Consider the following 14487-nt stretch of genomic DNA (forward strand, 5'->3'; position numbering starts at 1 on the left):
ACGCGGAGGCAGTGCTCGCCGGAGACGCCGCGGCGGCCAGGAGCGGCGGGTGAATCTGGACGGAATCGCGCGCCGAATGTGTTTTTTTTTTGGAGGGATTCCGCGTGGTAGTTCGGGCGTGTGGCCTCGGGTCTCTGTGGTGGCGTGCGGGTCGCTTCGTTCGTTCCGGAAGTGGGCCCGCTGTCAGCCTGAGACTCGCCACCTAACTCGAGTATTATTGTTTCATGATTTTTGACGGATAAGCCAGTGTCGTGGAACACGTGGTGATGGGGGGTCCCGATTGTTTTGATGAGAAACCAAATGTGCAACGACCTGGCCTTGCCGTGCCTTGAGTGTGTGGATGGCCGTTGGGCCGGCCTAGTGTGGCCTGTAATAGAATTGTTATATAGCTAGCGTGTGAAGGGAGGAAGAACAACCGGCAATTGTAAACATTATTCTCTGGAATTTCCTTCTGCCTCCCCACGCAATTTCCTTCTGCCTCTCGTTACCACATCCTGGTGTGACGCAAGGAGTTGCTGCGATCCCGTAGCATCTGGTATTCAGAGCCAAGTATCGATCCGCTTCCTCTGTTTCCCCAAAATTTTCATCCACATCTGGCGATCAATCCATCGATTAACTCCTAATTCCAGGCAAGGGTGCGGATCCCCTCGGGTGATTCCGCGCAAAACACCTCGGTGTACCTGCGTTTGGTTGAGTAGATCGATCGGATCCAACGGCGCGGTCCAACAAGCCGACGATCTCCGCTCGTATGGCGGCAGCGGAGCTCTCCCTGGCGGATCTGCAGAAGCTGGTGCAGGACACGATCCAGCAGAGCAAGGCGGTGTCCGAAGCTGGGGTGGCCACGGCGAAACGCGTCAACGAGCTCCAGGACTCGCTTGACAAGTACGCCGCCTCTTCTGCCAAGGCCTTCGATGCGCTGGCACAGACGACCACCGCGTCGCTGGGACGCACTGAAGCGACTCTCGGCAGGGTCCTCATCGCCAACAATTCACTAGATGCATCGATGGCCGAGATGAAGCAGGCGTTGGATGGTGTTGTGCGCCGTGTGGATCAACTCGAGCATGCACCTCCGACGGGACAAGCGCAGCCACAGCCGCATCAGCGATCCTCCACAATCCGCGCGGAAGGGCAGAGCAGTCTCCAGGCGCCTCAGGCTGCAGAGTACCGTGGACCTCGTCAGAATCGGCAGTCGACAACAGTGGGTGAGCAAAATCAGTCTCCATTTCATACTGCTGAAGTTTTTTCGGATGAGGATTCAGACTTGTCACCGGCTCATACTCATCGAGCACATCACAGTCAGTACAAACTAAGGATTCCTCACTCTGATTTTCCCAAGTTTGACGGGGAGGACCCCAAGTGGTGGAAGCAGCAGTGTGAAAAATATTTCCGCATGTATAAGGTCCAACAGGAACTATGGGTTAATTTTGCCACAATGCACTTCGCAGGCAATGCAGCTCTCTGGCTTCAGACATACGAAGCCATGCACACGATCGACAGTTGGGCAGCGCTGTGTGTAGCAGTGTTTGCGAAGTTTAAGAGAAACAAATATACGAGAGCGATTGATGTGTTCTTTGCGTTGAAGCAGACAGAGACTATGGATGAATATGCCCATGTGTTCGAGGAGCAGATGCACAAGCTGCTGGTATACAATCACTCCTATGATGAAACATTCTTCATCAACCGCTTTGTACAAGGACTGAAACCATCCATTAGAGCACCTGTCAAGTTACAACAGCCAACTTCAGTCGATATAGCTTACTCCTTAGCTCAAACACAAGAAGCACTGCTCGCAGAGGACACCACAAAATACAGCAAGAAATGGGAGCCACGTTTCAACTCCAAGCCGTATATACATCAAGGTTTAATAGGTTCTTCACCAGCGGACAAAAGACCTGAAGAGCAACCACGGGTATCAGATAAAGTGGACAATCTCAGGGCTCAGCGCAGAGCAAGGGGAGAATGCTTCAAGTGTGGAGAAAAATATGGACCAGGCCACAAATGCCCCAGTAAAGTGCAGTTACATGTAATGGAAGAACTATGGGATGTTCTGCAGTCACAAGATTCTGCCGTTAGTGACTCTGACAGTGAACATCAACCAACTGAACCGACTGACAAGGAGAGTGATGATTGTATGAAACTATCTGTGCAAGCAGCTACTGGAACATCTTCTAAGGAAAGTATCAAATTACAGGGCATGGTGGGGAAACGCCAACTGCTGATCCTGGTAGATTCTGGGAGTTCCACTAATTTTATTAGAGCAAATTTGGCCAAGGAACTAAAATGTTCAACAGAAGATATTCCTGCAGCAACTGTTACTGTCGCCAATGGGGGCACTCTGCCCTGCACTACCCAAGTGCCTAATTTACAGTGGTTTTGTCAGGGTCAAATGTTCAACACTCAGCTGAAGGTTCTACCACTGGGAACTTATGACATCATATTGGGCATGCAGTGGCTTGAAACTATGAGCCCCATGTGGGTGGATTGGAGGAAAAAAATCATGAGGTTCAAATATCAAGGAACAAGAATAACACTTCGAGGTGTTAAAGACCAACCCAATGCATGTAAGGCCATCTCTGGGAAACACTTGCAAGGGCTACTGAACACTAGAGCAGTTGAACAAGTTATTCATCTCTGCCATATGGCAGAAAGACCTATGTCAGAAACTGACATACCACCGACAGTACAACCCCTGATCAACATGCACAAACAGCTGTTCAATACCCCTACTACCCTGCCGCCTCACATAGAATTTGACCACCAGATACCTCTCATACCTGGAACAAAACCTGTGAATGTAAAGCCTTATAGATACAGTCCAATGCAGAAACAAGAGATTGAACAACAAGTAGCTACTATGCTTCAACAAGGAGTGGTTCAGCACAGCTGCAGCTCTTTTGCCTCCCCTGTTCTGTTGGTCAGAAAGAAGGATGGCATATGGAGGTGTTGTGTGGACTATAGGATGTTAAACTCTGTCACAGTCCAACACAAATATCCCATGCCTATAGTAGAAGAACTACTGGATGAATTAGCAGGAGCCAAATACTTTACCAAATTGGATTTGAGATCAGGATACCATCAAATCAGGTTGATAGCAGGTGAGGAGCATAAAACAACATTTAAAACTCACCATGGCCTATATGAATTCAAGGTTATGCCCTTTGGGCTAACTAATGCACCTGCAACATTCCAAGCTGCAATGAACATCCTGTTTGCAGTGCTACTAAGGAAATGTGTGTTAGTCTTTATGGATGACATACTCATCTACAGTAAAACTCTAGAGGAGCACCTTCAACATCTGGAGCAAGTCTTTACAATTCTGCAAGAGAATCAACTGTATGTGAAGCTCAGCAAGTATTCTTTTGCCCAACAATAACTAGAATACTTGGGACATGTCATAAGTGGAGCTGGAGTTCAGACTGACCCAACTAAAATTGCAGCAGTCCAGAACTGGCCTGTACCAACCAATGTCAAGCAAGTGAGAGGATTTTTGGGACTAACAGGTTATTATAGGAAGTTTATCAAAAACTATGGGATTATCAGCAGAACTCTCTCTGACTTGTTGAAGAAGGATGTGATATTTCAGTGGACACCTACTACAGAAGCTGCATTTCAAAGCCTTAAAACTGCTCTAGCTCAAGCCCCGGTTCTAGCTCTACCTGATTTCAAGAAAACATTCGTCATTGAGACAGATGCTAGTAACAGTGGCATTGGAGCAGTACTCATGCAAGATGGACATCCTATCTCCTACTTGAGCAAAGCATTGGGCCCTAAAGCTCAGGCTCTGTCCACATATGAGAAGGAATGTTTGGCTGTCATCCTGGCAGTGGATAAGTGGAGAAGTTACTTACAGCATTCCCCCTTTACACTGTCAACCGATCACAGGAGTCTGACACACCTGCAAGATCAGAAAATCACTAGTCCTATGCAGCAGAAAGCTCTCTTAAAACTGCTTGGACTAAGATACACCATCACATATAAAAAAGGTCAGGATAATACAACTGCTGATGCATTGTCCAGATCACCTGCTCCTGTTGAGCTGCATACCATATCATTCTGCACATCTAAATGGTTGAGTGTGGTAGCTGAAGGGTATCAGCAACATCAAGAGGATAAGCAATTATTACAAGAATTGGCTCTGATTGGCTCTAATGAGAAAGGATATGTGCTACACCAAGGGATCATCAGATATAAAGACATAGTGTGGCTGGGTCACAACACTGAAGCTCATCAGGCTATTATGTTGTCTCTACACTCTAGTGGAGTGGGGGGTCATTCTGGATTTCAAGGAACATATCAGAGAATTAAGGCACTGTTTGCTTGGCCAGCTATGAAACAAGACATTCAGAATTATGTGAAGGAATGCACTGTATGTCAACAAGCCAAAGCTGAGCATGTAAAAAAACCTGGACTGCTCAGCCCTTTGCCAGTCCCTAAAGAAGCTTGGAACATGGTCACCATGGACTTCATTGGTGGTCTTCCCAAGAGCAAACACTTTGACACTGTACTGGTTGTCATTGACAAATTTAGCAAATACGTTCACTTCATTCCGTTGTCACATCCATTCACTGCTCTCCAGGTGGCTCAACTGTACATGGATCATGTGTATAAACTGCATGGCCTTCCTCAAGTAGTGGTAGCGGACAGAGATCCGATCTTCACAAGCACGTTGTGGCAAGAGTTATGCAAGCTTTCTGACACGAAGATGAACATGAGTTCTGCTAGTCATCCAGAAACTGATGGCCAATCAGAGAAGCTCAATCAGTGCCTGGAAACATTCCTGAGATGCATGGTACACTCGGCTCCCAAGAAATGGGCATACTGGCTGCCTCAAGCCGAGTACTGGTACAATACAAACGACCACTCAGCTCTGGGACATACACCATTTCAGGTGTTATATGGCTATCAACCCAGACATTTGGGCATTTCCAATCTGCAGAGTTCTCTATCTTCAGATCTCTCCGGCTGGCTGGCTGAACGCACAATGATGCAAGGGTTGATTCGGGAACACCTCCTCCGAGCACAACATAGGATGAAAGCGCAAGAGGATAAACACAGGTCTGACCGGCAGTTTGCAGTGGGTGATTGGGTCTATCTGAAACTGCAACCGTATGTTCAGCAATCAATGGTGAGACGCTCCAACCACAAGCTTGGATTCAAGTACTTTGGACCCTACCAGATCGTGGAAAAGATTGGAACTGTAGCCTACCGACTGGACCTTCCAGCATCAAGCAAAATCCATCCTGTAGTTCATGTGTCCCTGCTGAAACTGGCCAAACCCCTAGACCAAACTACAGTACAGTCAGAGACGCTTGATGCACTACTTCTGTCAACGTCTATGACACCGGCACAGGTATTTGCAATCCCGTTTGGTGCAGGTTGGTGGACACACGCGACAGCAACTGAAGATTGCATGGAGAGGCCTCCCTGTGTCCATGGCAACTTGGGAATGGGCGTCAGATGTGGCGCGAACGACAACAGCGTGATGGTGAACAGTCCGAGGGCGTCCTGTTGCTTAAGGGGAGGGCCATGCAATGACCTGGGCCTTGCCGTGCCTTGAGTGTGTGGATGGCCGTTGGGCCGGCCTAGTGTGGCCTGTAATAGAATGGTTATATAGCTAGCGTGTGGAGGAAGGAAGGACAACCGGCAATTGTAAACATTATTCTCTGGAATACAATCCTTCCTCTGTGCTTCTTCTTCCTCCCCATGCAATTTCCTTCTGCCTCTCGTTACCACATCCTGGCGTGACGCAAGGAGTTGCTGCAATCCCGTAGCAAAATGGGGAATCAACCAGCAACAGGGATGTTATGCCTAATTCTTTCTATAATGTACTCCCTCCATTCCTAAATGTAAGTCTTTGTAGATATTCCACTATGAACCACGTACGGATGTATATAGATGCATTTTAAGTTTAGATTCATTCATTTTGCTCCGTATATAGTCTATCTAGTGGAATCTCTACAAATAGTTACATTTAGGAACTGAGAGAGTACTATTATTGTGGAAAATGGATAACATAATTATTCAAGATATTCAGTGAATGTTTCAATCATGTTATACATGGCTAGGTAGACCATAATTTTTAAGTTACTCACCGAGCTTTCATTTTTTTTGGGGGAAAAGAAATTTAAAAACACTAAGAGCATCTCCAACGGGCGCTGAATGCGCGGCACGCTAAAATCTGGTTTACGGCGCGCCCATCGCCAGGTTTGGCGAGGTGCGCAGCGCTGGCTCCAGCAGCCGCGCTAAAATGTAGCACACGCGCAACTCCAGCAGTGCATTAAAATGCAGCGCGCGCGAGCAGCCGCACATCTACATTTGTTGCATTTTATCTCACAACACATCCACAAAACAAAGACATGTCATATTTAAATCACAAACATCATTCAACCAAGTTTTAAATGAATAGTTCAATTTATTACAACTCGTCAAACAAATAGTATTTTGAGAAATACAACAAATAGTTCAACAATACAACATCAAATGCACAAATCATGATGCTCTTTGGCGGCCATTCCAAGCCCACCACTCCTCAATGAGATCCTTCTTGAGTTCATTATGCGCTGCCGGACATTGAATGACATGATAGGAGGCAACAAAACGAGCCACCCTTTCAGCCCTTCGCCGCACTCGCACGGGATGTCCCAAGAGCTCATAGTGAGAGTAGTCTACATCTTGGCCACGCTCATTCTCGATGATCATGTTGTGCATGATCACACAAGCATGCATTATGTACCAAAGCATTTTCTGATCCCAAAATCTAGCCGGTCCTCTCACAATAGCAAATTGGGCTTGCAAAATTCCAAAAGCTCTCTCCACATCTTTTCTAGCCGCCGCCTGAGCATTGTGGAAATCAAGATATTTCTTACCTTCCGGTTTTTTCAACAGCTTCACAAATGTTTGCCACTTTGGGTAGATGCCATCTGCAAGATAGTAGCCATGGTTGTATGTACGACCATTAGCTACAAACTGCACCGCTGGCAGTTCACCATTTGCAATCCTACTCATCAATGGTGACCGGTTGACAATGTTGATGTCATTCAAAGATCCAGGCATTCCAAAAAAAGCATGCCAAATCCAAGTCTCTTGATCGGCCACCGCTTCAAGGATTATAGTGGAACCCTTTTTTTGTTCGTGGAATTGGCCATGCCATGCCTTTGGACAATTCTTCCAACTCCAATGCATGCAATCTATTGAGCCAAGCATACCTGGGAACCCGCGAGCTTTGTTCATCTCCAATAGCCTTGCGACGTCTTCAGCATTGGGAGTTCTCACGTACTTCAGGCCAAACACTTGCACAATTCCGACTGTGAAGCGCTTGACACTGATAACCCACAAGTGTAAGGGATCACAACAGCTTTCGAGGGTAGAGTATTCAACCCAAATTTATTGATTCGACACAAGGGGAGCCAAAGAATATTCTTAAGTATTAGCAGTTGAGTTGTCAATTCAACCACACCTGGATAACTTAGTATCTGCAGCAAAGTATTTAGTAGCAAAGTAGTATGATAGTAATGGTAACAGTGGCAAAAGTAAAGATAATAGTTTTGTAGTAATTGTAACAATAGCAACGGAAAAGTAAATAAGCGAAGCACAATATGTGAAAAGCTCGTAGGCATTGGATCAGTGATGGATAATTATGTCGGATGTGATTCCTCATTTAATAGATATAACATAGGGTGACACAGAACTAGCTCCAGTTCATCAATGTAATGTAGCCATGTATTCCGAATATAGTCATACGTGCTTATGGAAAAGAACTTGCATGCCATCTTTTGTCCTACCCTCCCGTGGCAGCGGGGTCCTAGCGGAAACTAAGGGATATTAAGGCCTCCTTTTAATAGAGAACCGAACCAAAGCATTAGCACTTAGTGAATACATGAACTCCTCAAACTACGATCATCACCGAGAAGTATCCTGATTATTGTCACTTCGGGGTTGTTAGATCATAACACATAATAGGTGACTATAGACTTGCAAGATAGGATCAAGAACACACATATATTCATGAAAACATAATATGTTCAAATCTGAAATGATGGCACTCGGGCCCTAGTGACAAGCATTAAGCATAGCAAAGTCATAGCAACATCAATCTCAGAACATAGTGGATACTAGGGATCAAACCCTAACAAAACTAACTTGATTACATGGTAATCTCATCCAACCCATCACCGTCCAGCAAGCCTACGATGGAATTACTCACGCACGGCGGTGAGCATCATGAAATTGGTGATGGAGGATGGTTGATGATGACGACAGTGACGAATCCCCCTCTCCGGAGCCCCGAACGGACTCCAGATCAGCCCTCCCGAGAGAGATTAGGGCTTGGCGGCGGCTCCGTGTCGTAAAACACGATGAAACTATCTCTCTGATTTTTCTCTCCATGAAACGGAATATGTGGAGTTGGAGTTGAGGTCGGTGGAGCGTCAGGGGGCCCACGAGACAGGGGGCGCGCCCGGGGGGAGGGCGCGCCCCCACCCTCATGGACAGGGTGTGTGCCCCCTGGCCTTGATTCTTTCGCCAATATTTTTTATATTTTTTAAAACTTATCTCCATGGATTTTCAGGTCATTCCAAGAACTTTTGTTTTCTGCACAATAAACAACACCATGGCAGTTCTGTTGAAAACAGCGTCAGTCCGGGTTAGTTCCATTCAAATCATGCAAGTTAGAGTCCAAAACAAGGGCAAAAGTGTTTGGAAAAGTAGATACGTTGGAGACGTATCAACTCCCCCAAGCTTAAACCTTTGCTTGTCCTCAAGCAATTCAGTTGATAAACTGAAAGTGATAAAGAAAAACTTTTACAAACTCTATTTGCTCTTGTTGTTGTAAATATGTAAAGCCAGCTTTCAAGTTTCAGCAAGTATTATGAACTAACCATACTCACAATAACACCTAGGTCTCACAATTACTCATATCAATGGCATAATCAGCTAGCGAGCAATAATAATAAAACTCGGATGACAACACTTTCTCAAAACAATCATAATATGATATAACAAAATGGTATCTCGCTAGCCCTTTCTGAGACCGCAAAACATAAATGCAGAGCACCTTTAAAGATCAAGGACTGACTAAACATTGTAATTCATGGTAAAATAGATCCAATCAAGTCATACCCAATATAAACCAATAGTAATGAATGCAAATGATAGTGTGCTCTCCAGCGGGTGCTTTTTAATAAGAGGGATGATGACTCAACATAAAAGTAAATAGATAGGCCCTTCATAGAGGGAAGCAGGGATTTGTAGAGGTGCCAGAGCTCGATTTTAAAATAGAGATGAATAACATTTTGAGCGGCATACTGTCACTGTCAACGCAACAACTATGAGATGGTGATATCTTCCATGCTACATACATTATAGGTGGTTCCCAAATAGAATGGTAAAAGTTTATACTCCCCCACCACCAACAAGCATCAATCCATGGCTTGCTCAAAACAACAAGTGCCTCCAACTAACAACAACCCTGGGGAAGTTTTGTTTAATTATATTGATTTGCTTTGATCTTTTGGATCATGGGACTGGGCATCCCGGTTACCGGCCCTTTCTCGTGAATGAGGAGCGGAGTCCACTCCTCTTGAGAATAACCCACCTAGCATGGAAGATACAGACATCCCTAGTTGAAACATGAGCTGCTCGAGCATACAAAACAGAATTTCATTTGAAGGTTTGGAGTTTGGCACATACAAATTTACTTGGAACGGCAGGTAGATACCGCATATAGGAAGGTATGGTGGACTCATATGAAACAACTCTGGGGTTTAAGGAGTTTGGATGCACAAGCAGTATTCCCGCTTAGTACAGGTGAAGTCTAGCAAAAGACTGGGAAGCGACCAACCGAGAGAGCGACAATAGTCATGAATATGCATTAAAATTAATTCACACCGAGTACAAGCATGAGTAGGATAAAATCTACCATGAACATAAATATCATGAAGGCTATGTTGATTTGTTTCAACTACATGCGTGAACATGTGCCAAGTCGAGTCACTCAATTCATTCAAAGGAGGATACCATCCCATCATACCACATCATAATCATTTTAATAGCATGTTGACACGCAAGGTAAACCATTATAACTCATAGCATCAAGCATGGCACAAGCAACTATAATCTCTAAATTTCATTGCAAATATGTTTACTTCATAATAAGCTGAATCAGGAATGATGAACTCATCATATTTACAAAAAGAAAAAGAGGTCGAGTCATACCAACTTTTCTCATCTCAATAAGTCCATCATATATCGTCATTATTGCCTTTCACTTGCACGACCGAACGATGTGTATAATAATAATAGTGCACGTGCATTGGACTAAGCTGGAATCTGCAAGCATTCAACTCAAGAGAGAAGACAAGTAATATGGGCTCTAAGTTAAATAAACAATCATGCATATGAGAGCCACTAAACGTTTTCAATATAGTCTTCTACTCTTGACCCCCAAAGGAAAGAAAAGAAAAATAAAACTATTTACACGGGAAAGCTCCCAACAAGTAAAAAGAAGAACAGAAATCTTTTTGGGTTTTCATTTTAATTTCTCCTACAAGCATGGAAATTAAACTAACTATTTTTTTTGGTTTTTCTTAAGGTTTATCAAACACAAGAAGGCTAAAAAAAGAAAATTAAACTAGCATGGATAATACAATGAAAGAGTATGAGCACCGACAACTAGAATAGTGTGTGAACATGAATGTAAAGTCGGTGAGAAATACGTACTCTCCCAAGCTTAGGCTTTTGGCCTAAGTTGGTCTACTGCCAAGGACCGCGGCTACTCTTGCCGGTGTACTGAGGGGTGTAATCAGGATACCACTGGCTGGCCATCTCCTCCGGATCCCACTGGTAAGATGATGCACGATAAGGGTCCAGTGAAGGTTCCGGCTCAGGCTCAGGCTCTGGAGTGGATGCTTGGCCTCGATGAGCGTACACCGCTTCCGGTGTGACAAGATAATTAACTGCAGTCAAATCAAACAACAGAGGCGCACACATAATAATAGTCTCATTGTGTTTCTTATTAAATCTCAAGTTATACAGGAGTGTCTTATCATCATTATGAACAATAAACTCATGTGCTACCATGCTCCTGTAATCTAAAATTTAAGGAGGCAATATTGTCTCCTCTTCCTCATGGTGCCAAATAGGTATCTCAAAATGTTTAGCAATACGTGCAACATAGATACCTCCAAAGATGGGGCCTCTTATATGGTTCAGGCTTAGCCGTTTAGCAATAACGACACCCATACTAAAACTATTATCACCAAATAAGGCATGGAACAGAATAATAATATCAGGGACACTGAAGTTTCCACTGTTCCCACGACCAATTAAGCATCGACTAGCAAATATGGAAAAGTAGCGTAAAACATGAAAGTGTATGCTAGAGATTCTCGCATCGGAACCCTTCTTTGGATCCCCTATAGTAATGGTGTTAACAAAGCCATCCACATCTTTACGATGTGGTTCATCTAATTTACCCTCAAAGGGTATTCTACATACCGCGCAAAAATTCCGTAAAGACATTTCCTTGAATTCATCATATAAATGGAACGATACTGAAGGAGGCTATTTCTTAGGATAGTAATAAAAGTTTTGCACGAAAGTATTGGTGAGTAAGAGATACTGATCGATCCATTCGTGGAGGAAGTCGGTGAGGCCTGCATTCTCGATCAAAGAATAAAATTCTTCATAAATTCCGTCTTCTCTCAAGAAATTATCGCATGGCCATTCACACGGTCGTACTTCTGCTATGCGAGGAAGATTATACTTGGCCTTTTCCTTCTCTTTAGCTTGTTTTTCCTGGGAGCCTTGGCTAGAATAGCCCCTTAAAAATCTTCTTAACATTTTCTGAAATTTTCTAAAATTTTAGTAACTTCAAAATAAAAGTGAATAAAACTAAACAAGATTGGTAGCAACTACTCCTACAAGTGCCTAGAGCCTTTATCATGCATTAGAATTACTTGGGACCTCATAAATTTGACATGCAAGCTCAAGAATAGGGTCACCTATGCAGCAAAAATTTGCAATGAATAAAGCAGTAGAACAAAAACTAATTGGACCAATGGAGGAGTCACATACCAAGCAACAATCTCCCAAAGCAGTTTTGTGAATGGAGCTTTGAGCAAGAAGATCGAAAATCGCAGCAAAATGAGCTAGAACTCGTGCTTGAGCTTTATGAGGATTTTGTTTGGAAGAAGATGGAGTGTGTGGGTGTAGGAATAAGTGGAGGGGGTCCACCTTGGGCCCACAAGACAGGGGGGCGCACCCAGGGGGTGTGGGCGCGCCCTCCACCCTCGTGGCCAGGTGCTTGCCCCTCCTACAGTGTTTTCAATGCCTAAAATCCTCAAATATTCCATAAAAATTATACTAAATTTGCAGGGCATTTGGAGCACTTTTATTTTCGGGATATTTTTTATTGCACAGATAGTTCAGAAAACAGACAGATAATACTATTTTTGCTTTACTTATTCTAAATAACAGAAAGTAAAAAGAGGGTACAGAAGGTTGTTCCTTCTAGTTTCATCCTTCTCATGATCATCAAAATGAATCCACTAACAAGGTTGATCAAGCCTTGTTAACAAACTCATTCCGAATAACACGGAACCGGAGAAATTTCGAATAACACTGGGTTACCTCAACGGGGATATGAACATTCCCGGCAACAAGAATATCATACTTTTTCTTGACATTTGGGAGAGGAAATTCAAAACCTCCAATAATGATAGTTGGAACTTTTCCAATAGAATTGATGTTATGAACTTGAGATTGTTTCCTCGAAAAGTGTATCGTATTCTCATTCCCGTTAACATGAAAAGTGACATTGCCTTTGTTGCAATCAATAACAGCCCCTGCAGTACTCAAAAAGGGTCTACCAAGGATAATCGACATACTATCGTTCTCGGGAATATCAAGAATAACAAAGTCCGTTAAGATAGTGACATTTGCAACCACAACAGGCACATCCTCACAAATACCGACATGTATAGCAGTTGATTTATCATCCATTTGCAAAGATATTTCAGTAGGTGTCAACTTATTCAGTTCAAGTCTACGATATAAAGAGAGAGGCATAACACTAACACCGGCTCCAAGATCACATACAGCAGTTTTAACATAGTTTCTTTTAATGGAGCATGGTCTAGTAGTTACCTCTGGATCTCCAAGTTTCTTTGGTATTCCACCTCTAAAAGTGTAATTAGCAAGCATGGTGGAAATTTTAGCTTCCGGTATCTTTCTTTTATTTGTAATGATATCCTTCATATACTTAGCATACAAATTTACTTTAAGCATATCAGTCAAGCACATACGTAAGAAGATAGGTCTAATCATTTCAGCAAAGCGCTCAAAATCCTCATCATCCTTTGTCTTGGATGGTTTAGGAGGAAAGGGCATGGGTTTCTGAACCCATGGTTCTCTTTCCCTACCGTGCTTCCTAGCAACAAAATCTCTTTTATCATAACGTTGATTCTTTGATTGTGGGTTATCAAGATCAACAGCAGGTTCAACCTCTACTTAATTATTATTGCTAGGTTGAGCATCAACATGAACATTATCATTAACATTGGCACTAGGTTCATGTTCATCACCTGATTGTGTTTCAACATCAGAAATAGAAATATCATTGGGATTCTCAGGTGTGTCTACAACAGGTTCACTAGAAGCATGCAAAGTCCTATCATTTTTGTTTTTCTTCTTTTTGGAAGAACTAGGTGCCTCCAAATTATTTCTCGGAGAATCTTGCTCGATTCTCTCAGGGTGGCCTTCAGGATACAAAGGTCCCTGAGTCATTCTACCAGTTCTAGTAGCCACTCTAACAGCAAAGCCATGTTTATTATTTAATTCATCAAGGAAATCACTTTGAGCTTTAAGTACTTGCTCAGCTTGAGTGGTAACCATAGAAGCATATTTGCTAATGAGTTTAAGTTCGCCTTTAACTCTAGCCATATAATCACTCAAGCGTCCTATCTCGAAAGCATTCTTCTTTAATTCTCTACCAACATAAGCATTAAAACTTTCTTGTCTAGCCATAAAGTCATCAAATTCATCTAAGCATGGGCTATGAAATTTAGTAGACGGGATTTCAACTTTATCATATTTATAGAGAGAATTAACTTTACTACCTGTGTCGGGTTATCAAGACAATGTGTTTCTTCAATAGGCGGTATATTAAGACCATGTATTTCTTCAATAGGAGGTAAATTCTTAACATCTTCAGCTTTAATACCCTTTTCTTTCATTGATTTCTTTGCCTCTTGTATATCTTCAGGACTGAGAAATAGAACTCCCCTCTTCTTCGGAGTTGGTTTAGGAATAGGCTTAGGAGTTGCCTCAATTGGTTCAGGAATTGCCTCAGGAATTGGCTCAGGGAGAGTCCAATTATTTTCATTAGTCAACATATTATTCAATAGTAATTCAGCTTGGTTGACTGTTCTTTCCCTGAAAACACAACCAACACAACTATCCAAGTAGTCCTTGGAAGCATCGGTTAGTACA

Source organism: Triticum dicoccoides, chromosome 7B (genome assembly GCF_002162155.2).
Source record: "Triticum dicoccoides isolate Atlit2015 ecotype Zavitan chromosome 7B, WEW_v2.0, whole genome shotgun sequence".
NCBI lineage: Eukaryota > Viridiplantae > Streptophyta > Magnoliopsida > Poales > Poaceae > Triticum > Triticum dicoccoides.